The sequence below is a fragment of the Pelmatolapia mariae genome, linkage group LG12 (assembly GCF_036321145.2).
Source record: "Pelmatolapia mariae isolate MD_Pm_ZW linkage group LG12, Pm_UMD_F_2, whole genome shotgun sequence".
Taxonomy (NCBI): domain Eukaryota; kingdom Metazoa; phylum Chordata; class Actinopteri; order Cichliformes; family Cichlidae; genus Pelmatolapia; species Pelmatolapia mariae.
The window spans coordinates 5,917,472-5,926,625 of NC_086237.1; positions in this window are offsets into that span (position 1 = coordinate 5,917,472).

A 9,154-nucleotide genomic window follows, 5' to 3' on the forward strand; every position below is an offset into this window, starting at 1 on the left:
TCGACAAAACATTTTGCACCGTCAAAGGCTCCTGCAGTAGCACCCAAAAGGCAGAGGAAGATGCTAACCATCACACAAAAAGTTGGACTTTTGATTCATTGATTCATTAGTGATTCATTAATGTTGAATCCTCTGGCAGCTGCTCTATTCCCATGTTCTGGACCTGAAAACAGGGTTTGATCTTTGGTTTCATTCTATAATACTGGACTTATTTTTCTACAGAGGTTTGAACTTTGAGAGTTTAAACAAGAAAGAAAAGTGTGAAAATGTTCATGCCTGTCTGAGAACAGTGTATAAAGTGTGTAGTGAGGGGTTTTACAGCCTTAAAACACCTATAATAATCGTAAAAAATAAAGTTGGCTACTACGCAATTTCACCTATCACTGGTTATTTTTAGAACATAACACCCGCGATAAATAATATTAACATTTCTCACAATGTTTGAAGCGACATCACTCACAATGCCTGTAGCAGCCGATTTCAGATGAGGCTTTGGGATATTAAATCCTCTTTTTAACAGTGGTACCGCAAACCTAAATAGACTTCCTGACAAATGGTGTGTGCATTTTTTTTTCTTTTTAAAAAAAAAATGTCTCCTTGCTGGTCTAAAATGTAGTTTTACGATAGTTATAAAGGAATGAGATGTGGTGGTTTTAGTCGATTTGGACACTGTTGTGTAATAAACCTCATCAAAAGTGAGAATGGGGATGTAGCGGTCTTCATTGACTATGTTTATTCAGCGCAGGAGCGGCGCATGGCCCGTCTACTAAAGCCACCGACCCACACAGAAGGCAGGAATTCTATATCGCCCCTCACTGGCATGCCCCTTGAGACAGATAAAGGGCCCCCCAGTGTTTTTTCTTATTGTTGTCCATGCCTTCAGAGTATGTTTTACCCAATCATTTTCTATTTTTAGGTTTTTGAGGATTTTGCATTAATGAAAGGTAATGTTGATAAAGATTTGTTCTTAACTCGACTTTGTTCTATCTGGACCCACCCAGTTTCCTGGTCATTTCTAATTCATGCCACTACTGCGTTTAGCTGTGCAGCCCTGTAGTATTTAAAGTTTGGCAGCCCCAGAACCCCTTTTTCTTTTGAGAGTAGCAACATTTTAAGTCTTATTCTGGGTGTCTTTTTCTACCAGATAAATGTGGAAATGTCTTTATTTAGTAGTGATGTGTCGGTCGCGAACGAAATGGCTCCCAGAGCCGGATCCCTGACGTGAACGACGCGAGTCGGCTCCTTATCACGAGCCGTGGGGTTTTTTTTCTTTCTCTCACCCTCTCTCACTTTTTTTCCACTTCACTCCGCACGCGAGCCTTGTGCTTTACGCTGGGATGAGGGGGGAGGGGCGGTAGTTACACTCGCAGTAGCACAGTAACAGAGCGGGAGGGAGAGAGAGAGAAAGAGAGCCAGGGACAACAACGTCACATTAGAAAGGTATAGTAATCATCCACAACTATTTTCAGTTGCAGATGATAACCCAGATAGCAAGGAAACATTGAAACAATGTTGAGTCAATATCAGGCGACGTCATTGAATCAACGTTGAAGTGTGACGTTGACCCAACATCACTCTTGCACCCATTTTTAACGTTGAAACAACGTCAGGTTTTGATGTTGAATCAATGTTGAAACCTGACATTGATTCAACGTTATATTTTCTAATACTGTTGACATTGAAACAATGTCAGATTCTGATATTGAAACACTGTTGAGCTATGGTGTTGATTTTCCACCTCTTTCGCACAGTTGTTTTTTATTAAAACAACAGTTAAATCATGACTGGAAATCTACCTTTCTTTATAGTTATTTTAACCAATACTAAACTACTGCATGCAAAAAAAACTAAACAAAACAAGGTCAATAGACATGTTTCGTTTGCTAAATACTTTATTAAAACACAGTTTTCTATTTTACATTTATATTTTAACATAACTTTGTAGTTTTTCCTACTCCCCCGGGATGGGGACGGATGATGTGCGTCCTGCACCACCCAAACGGTCTGGGGCGTATCGGAGCCACTTCTGCACTGCCTGTGCAAAGACAAACTCTGACATCGAGTTTGCCCCTAACTGCTGCGTCAGGCCATCTAGGACAAAAACCGGGCATAGGACATGTGAAACACACCAAGCAGATCAATCGATCCCTTTATTGTTCACTTTAGCCTCATAAAACTACAATAAACGGTAAAACTTACCAAATATGCATCTGCACAGCGCAGTATCTTTAAATGCCCTTTTTTGCTTCGTGTGGTCCTTTGTTTTTTTCCCTGCCCAGTTTAGTAGTGAGGCCAGCTCATTTGTAATGGCATAAGCCATTACACGGCGGACTCGCACCTCAAGTGTGGTCCCTCCAATCAAGGCAAAGCGTCTCACCTATAGACACATTTTAAGAGATGGAATTAGCGTGTCTCATGTCTTAAATGTTTATACAAGTGCTTGTGTGTATGTGGTTGTTATGCATTTAAATCACATCTGACAGCTATTACACTTTATAGTTACAAAGTGTACATAAGCTTTATATACTTACCATTGCCTTATTTGCCTCTTGCGATTGAAGAGCTGCCTCTGCATGGTTTAGCTCCTCAATGTTGTTCAAGGATTTTAGTCGAGAGACCAACCCTTTAGCCAAAACAAAATGATGGTATTCCCCACCATCCATTTTTATTGTGTTTATTTGACCTTGCGTCCGGAGAACTGTCCTGGCATCTTTTGGTAGGTCTGGGTGAAACACACGCAAAATTCCCAAGAGTGCTGTTACTGCCACCAACGAGACTGAAAATGTAGAAGCCCAGTATCTTAAACTTGTTATTAAGAATTCAGTATTGGGCGCTTCGTCATCAGCTTCAGCATCACTATTATCAGAATCAAACGGTGGTGCATGGCAACCAAAGCTGTCAAAACTAAAGTCATAGTCAATATCCTTGTCGGGTGACACATAGGTCTCACATACTTCTGAAATGTGCCCATAGCGACTGGGAAATACATGACTGTCTATACCCGGGTGTCAACAGTGGGACACACCAGACTCTTCTGCAACCTGCGGTTGCTTAATTTCAACTTTTGCATTGCTGTTTTGTTTATGTTTTTCAGCAACCATCTCATTAAAGTGCCTGATTATATCTGACTCTGCTGCCTCAACCATTTTCCGTAATTTGCGCCTCCTTGACCAGCATGATGTCATTGTCAGTGTATATCAGATTAAACAAATATATTGCTATTTTATTAATATTGCTGTATTTGGAAATAGCCAAATAAGCAAAATGTTTAACAATAGGAACGTTTTTAAGGACGTGAGTTTCTTACGTATTGATGGGTGGATGGTAGTAACCAAATCAGATCTGAAAAAAAGAGGAAAAATAAGGAACAACATCAATAAAGAGGGAAAACTAGATACAAAGACAGCTCATAGAAGATGAATCGAGTCCTTTGTGTGAAGGGACAGTGTGTGTAAATGTAAGCATTTAAAAACTGAATATACTTAAATCAACAGTATTTTGTCTAAGGCTGCCATTGTAGGAATTCATAGCACCGAGACAAAAACGTAGCGCAGTGTGACGTCAAAATTGGCGCCGACCTTTGACGCTGCGTTTTCTCCGTTTTTCTCGTCCACACATAAATGCAAAAACGGAGTTTTCGAAAATATCCACCCTGGCAGGCGTTTTTAGACATCTCCATTTTCAGTGACAAAAAAAGGCTATTTACGTGTGGAGGAAAGGTGCAAATGCAATTGGTAGGTGAGCGTGCAACGTAAAGTTAGGTCGTGCAACGTAAAGTTTGAATTGAGTGCGAATTGAAGCGGGTGCTCTCGAATCATTAAAAGTAACAAAGTCCTTGAACACATTTATAGAGTTACCATTACGTTTGTCAATCATATAAAACAGATTTAGAATTTTTTGTAGTACTAAGCAACTACAGAGCGAAAGTCTGGGTCAAGCGCCGAGGCGACGGCAAGAACAAAGGAAACCTCGAAGTGTTAAAGCTAGCTTTCTAAGGGAATATAACGAAGAAATTAGGAAACGAAAATGTTTTCTTTGTTGATATACTTTGTTCGCAGTGCAATTTATTTGTTGCCGGATTGTAAGTAGACACAATTTCGGGCTCCCACATTTTGTGGGAGCAACGTAAATAACAGTAAAAAAACTTGTTAATGTACAACATTAGCGAGTTTTTTACTGTTATTCAAATGCAAACATGTAAATAACGTGTAGAAAACAAAATCATTCATTCTTACCTTATACTAATCGTGGTGCAGGCCAGTGCAGTGCAAACTGATGCCTTCTCCGGTCAATTCCGCTGAGAGTAAATCAAATGTCCCGCTCTACTGTACAAGACAATGGTTACCTGGAGGGATGTACCACTGTGATAGGGGTGCTATGGAATAGTCCAAGTGGTAGCAGCTTTAATTTCCCGCTCAACCATAAATCAATGGTTTTTCAACGTGATTGTTGTCACCTTTTCAACTATAAATAGATCAACAATCAACGATGACAGAACAACAGTGAGTCAATGTTATTTCAATGTCAGTGTCTGGTTTCATCAGTATTTCAATGTTGTTTCAACATTGGTTTTGTGTTGACATTTCAATCCTGACGATTCTGATGGTTCAGATGGAAAATCAACATCTGTTCAATGTCTCCTTGCTATCTGGGAAAGGATTCAGAAAGTTTATTCATGCAGGCCCATATGACAGAGAATGTGGATCTTCTTTTTGTTTTCATGTTTTAATTTATATTTAATTGTGCTGTGGTTTGCAGTGTTTTGTGTTGTTTCACTTTAAATTTGTTTAAAAGGAAAAAGCTGAAAATTTAAATAGTTAAAAGTTGAAATGTGAATAGTTGGTTTTTGTATTATATGATTTATTTATTACATTTTATGTGGAGTGAATAAATAAAAGTATATTTACGGTGGCCGCTACAAACAAAACACGTACAAACTCCAAAACACGTACAAACTCCGAAGCACGTACAAAAGACAGCAGAAGTGCTCCAGGATGCTAGGGGGCAGTGTTGAGCTTTTGTTACCTAGTGGCTACACAAGCCAGGAAGTACCAACGACCGGATTTGGTATGTGGTAGTAACAGGTAAATGAACATTTTTTTTTAATTATTTGAATATATATGAGTGCTTGTGTATAAATACACAAACAATAAACATATGCTTTCAATTGTGTAATTTAAGTGATCTAGGTAGCTCTGTTTTGGAAGTTCAGTTCATGCTAGAAATGTGTTTTGGAGTTTGTACGTGTTTTGTCTCTAGGGGCCACCGCATATATTTATATATAAACATATATAAATAAAACCACTTTTTTTTACATTAGTAATTCCTTTTGTGCATAATTTTATATTATTGTTAATAATAAATTAATGAAAGCAACAAAACAACCTGAAGAGCCGGTTCGGAGCCAAAAGAGCCGGCTCTTTTTAGTGAGCCGAACCGAAAGAGCCGGTTCTCTAAAAAGAGCCGGAAATCCCATCACTACCCCCCACTTGAAGTAACTTGAAGTAAAAGTAAAGGCAAATAGGTGGAGCGGTTAGTGCTTCGTTTGTGCTGCTTTGTGCAGGTAAAATGATCATTTCTGCTGCTTTGATTTTTGAGATAGTAAACTTTATTTTATAGATCATTCAAAGGTCACCATCCCCCCAGACTGCTCCAAAATGGCCTGCTTTTTTACCGCTTTGTTTGTGCAGATTTGTGCAGGTAAAATTATTGTTTGTCCTGCTACGATTTCTGAGATATAACAGTTTTAATTCTTACGGCCTACACTGTATAACACCAATGTCTGTGGCAGTGTGGCACTTTTATAGAAGATTGTCCACTTTTTTCAGGCTTGCTGGGTATTTAGTTTTATGAAAGTTTTGTATGTTTCAGTACATTTTAGTAAACAAACTTAGTCAGCGGTTGATATTTCTGTTACCAGTGCAGAAACGTACACACGGTAGTTTTCATTTTTTCTGTGTAAAACTGAGTTGAAGTGATTGACGTATACCTAAATTATTTTTTTTACATACCCAGTTTGTCTCTATGATTTTGTTTTTAATTATATATGTTCATTATTATTAATGTAGCTGTCTCAGAAAAAAAATATGTTTGCTTTCACATTAATTTCAAGTGTTATTTGAGTATGCACCTAGGTCCCCACCTACATGCAGAAAACTGAATATCCCACAGCACCTAGGCCAGGGATGTTTAACCTGCTGTAAAGCCACATGTGGCTCTCTGGCCTCTCCACTGTGGCTCTTATAAGAGCAAGTTATGTTTTATTATAAAGACAACAACAAAGGGTTCTGTTAGCAGTTTGTTTTTTATGAAATATCTGCATTGACTATTCACAGAATGTACAAGGCTTTTAAGAGTGATTTAATGTTTCTTAGCTTCAAAACTATTTGCTGTAAATTTCAGGTTGGTTTCCCATCTTTCCTAATTTTCCATTTTTATGGAATGACTCACTTAGCTGGCTTCATTTTAACAAATACTTTTTCCAGTATTTTAACAAATACTTTTTGTAAAGGTTAGGCGATTCATTTTGTTCTAAAATCTAAAGATAAACATTTTTATTTACATTTCAATAGCTTTCATGATACAACAACTCATTTTCTAGATATTTATAAGCTCCTTCTTTTTTAGCCTCGAGGAGATGACCTGATGCAAGTTATTGAAGGCTTCACACAGCGATGGGGTTTCCCACAGTGTGCTGGAGCAATAGATGGGAGTCACTTTCCCATCACTGCTCCTGAGGACAATCACTGTGATTATTTCAACTGCAAAGGTTGGCACTCTGTCATCCTTCAGGGCATCATCGACCATCAGTTCTGGTAGGCATACTATGATCTACTCATTATGAAAAACTGAAAGAAAAAAAACATACATTTTAATGCCTCAAACGTATATACAGAGCTGGGTAGAGTAGCCAAAACTCTAGTATTGTAACTCCACATTACCATTTCTACGTAGAAGCAAAAAGTAGTAGTTGCAAGTAACTGTTTGATCATAACTGTGATGATCCTTTTGTGTTGTTTTTCTTCAGTCGCTCTGCTTTCAGTAATCTGTTTCCCTGTGCATTTAAACTCACTTTACTTGTATTGTTTTTTTATGGAACATATTTTTTAAATGATTACCATTAAATCAATGAGTGACCCTTTATAAATATTTCATAAGTAATCAAGTGTTGCTTAATGTAGTGGTGAACAGTTACTTTTCACTAATACTATAATAGTAACAAAAATATGTTGCAGTAAAACTACTCTTAAAAGGTTCAACTTTTTGAAAAGGTTTCCACAAGGAAATGTACCCACCTCACAATAAGCTTTCATATATTTTATTAGAACATATTGCATTTTCTTGCACCCATACCCAGACCAAACAGTATTGTTTGACTGATGGCCCAATTTTGCTTTAAGTTATAAAGTTATTTTGTTATTTACATATGGCCTAATAATGATCCTTATTGCTGTTTTAGAGAGGAGCGGTGCTTCAAAGGATAGTTGCATATTTCTGTCAGAATCCACATACAGTACAGTTTCTCCAACGTTGTCTTCCCAACAGTTTCACTAACATCTACACTAGATGGCCAGGAAGCGTTCACGATGCCAGGGTTCTCAAGAATTCTGAGATATACACAATGGCAGAGAGAGAGGGGAGCTATTTCCACCAGTCAGTATCTTTGAACACAGTGAATTGTAATTAAAATTATTTTATCATTCTTCCTTGTTCATGTGTGTCACCTTGTAGTCACATTATCTTAGGTTACAGAAGAAATCATGGGTGTTGAAGTTCCAGTCATGCTGCTCGGTGACCCTGCATATCCCCTGCGAAGCTGGCTGCTGAAGGGATACGCAGATACAGGAACCCTAACTGAAGAACAACAATACTTCAACGAGCGACACAGCAGAGCCAGGATGACAGTGGAGTGTGCATTTGGCCGACTTGAGGGTCGGTGGAGGTGCCTTGGGAAACGTCTTGATGTGGACAGCCACACTGTTCCCACAATAATAAGTGCATGCTGCACACTCCACAATTTGTGTGAAAAACACGATGAAGCCTACAATGAAACTGATATAGCTGTTCTGCATGATTCTAGAGGTACCGAAGGAGGCATCTTACCAGATATTCAGCCAATAAGAATTAGAGAGGTGCTGACCCAGTTTTTTCATAGTCAACGTCAAGGCACAAAAGCCATGGTTTCACCTAATGGTCAATAAAGCTGAGCTTGAACTTTAAGTGGTGCATTCACAAAATGTCAAATAAAGCATTCAAGCAAGTTATTTGTGTATGAAAAAATAACTTTTTTCATAAAAAGTTATTTTTTTATGAAACACACATCAAAACTTTTATTTATTAAGACCCGAACTCTTCCGTGGCATGCATTTTAAATTTCTCTTTGATCTTTGGGTATATTGGGACCCGATGAATGTAAAAGCAAAGAATTACCAGATTTTTTTTTTATTTACCTGACTTTTTGAGATCCACATATGAGGATATTCGTTTAAAATGTTGATAGAACAGTGGCAGTATAATGTCCTCTTAAGTGGATATCAGGCCCCTGTAGAGCAAAATTTAGTATTTTGGTCTAGACAACCCAAAATGTGATGTCCACATATGTGGACGCCAGGTCCTAGGAGGTTAAAGTAGTTTAATCCTGTTCATCTGGAGGAGGGTAGGGTGACGGATAGGCCTGGTCAAAGGATGCATGCTGAGCCTGATCTCGAGGGTTTGGTCGTTCTGGTCTAAAGGGCTGACTCAGATTGTGAGATGGTGGAAGGGCATTACCAAAAGGAAGAGGTTGACCTAAATCTTGTTGGAAAGATAGAGACTGATTGGACATCTCAAATGGTGGAGACTGAGATGAAGCCATGGGGTATGGAGGGGAATGGATCTGTGAAGATTGTGTTGGGCAGTAAAGATGTGGAGCCTGTACTGCCTGCTGGTAGAAAGGTGGTTGTTGGCGTGTGATAAGCTGGGTCAACATGGAGGGAACTTTAAGACTGTGCTCATGCTGAGCTGCTTGCATCTTCAACAGAAGCTCCGACTCATCATTCTTCAAGGCGTTTGTAATCTTGTCCGCAAATATTTCCAAAGTTGACTCCATCTTTGACTTTCTCTTCCTGCTCTTGGCAGATGTAGCTGTAAAGAGAATAGTTGTTTGTGTTATTTC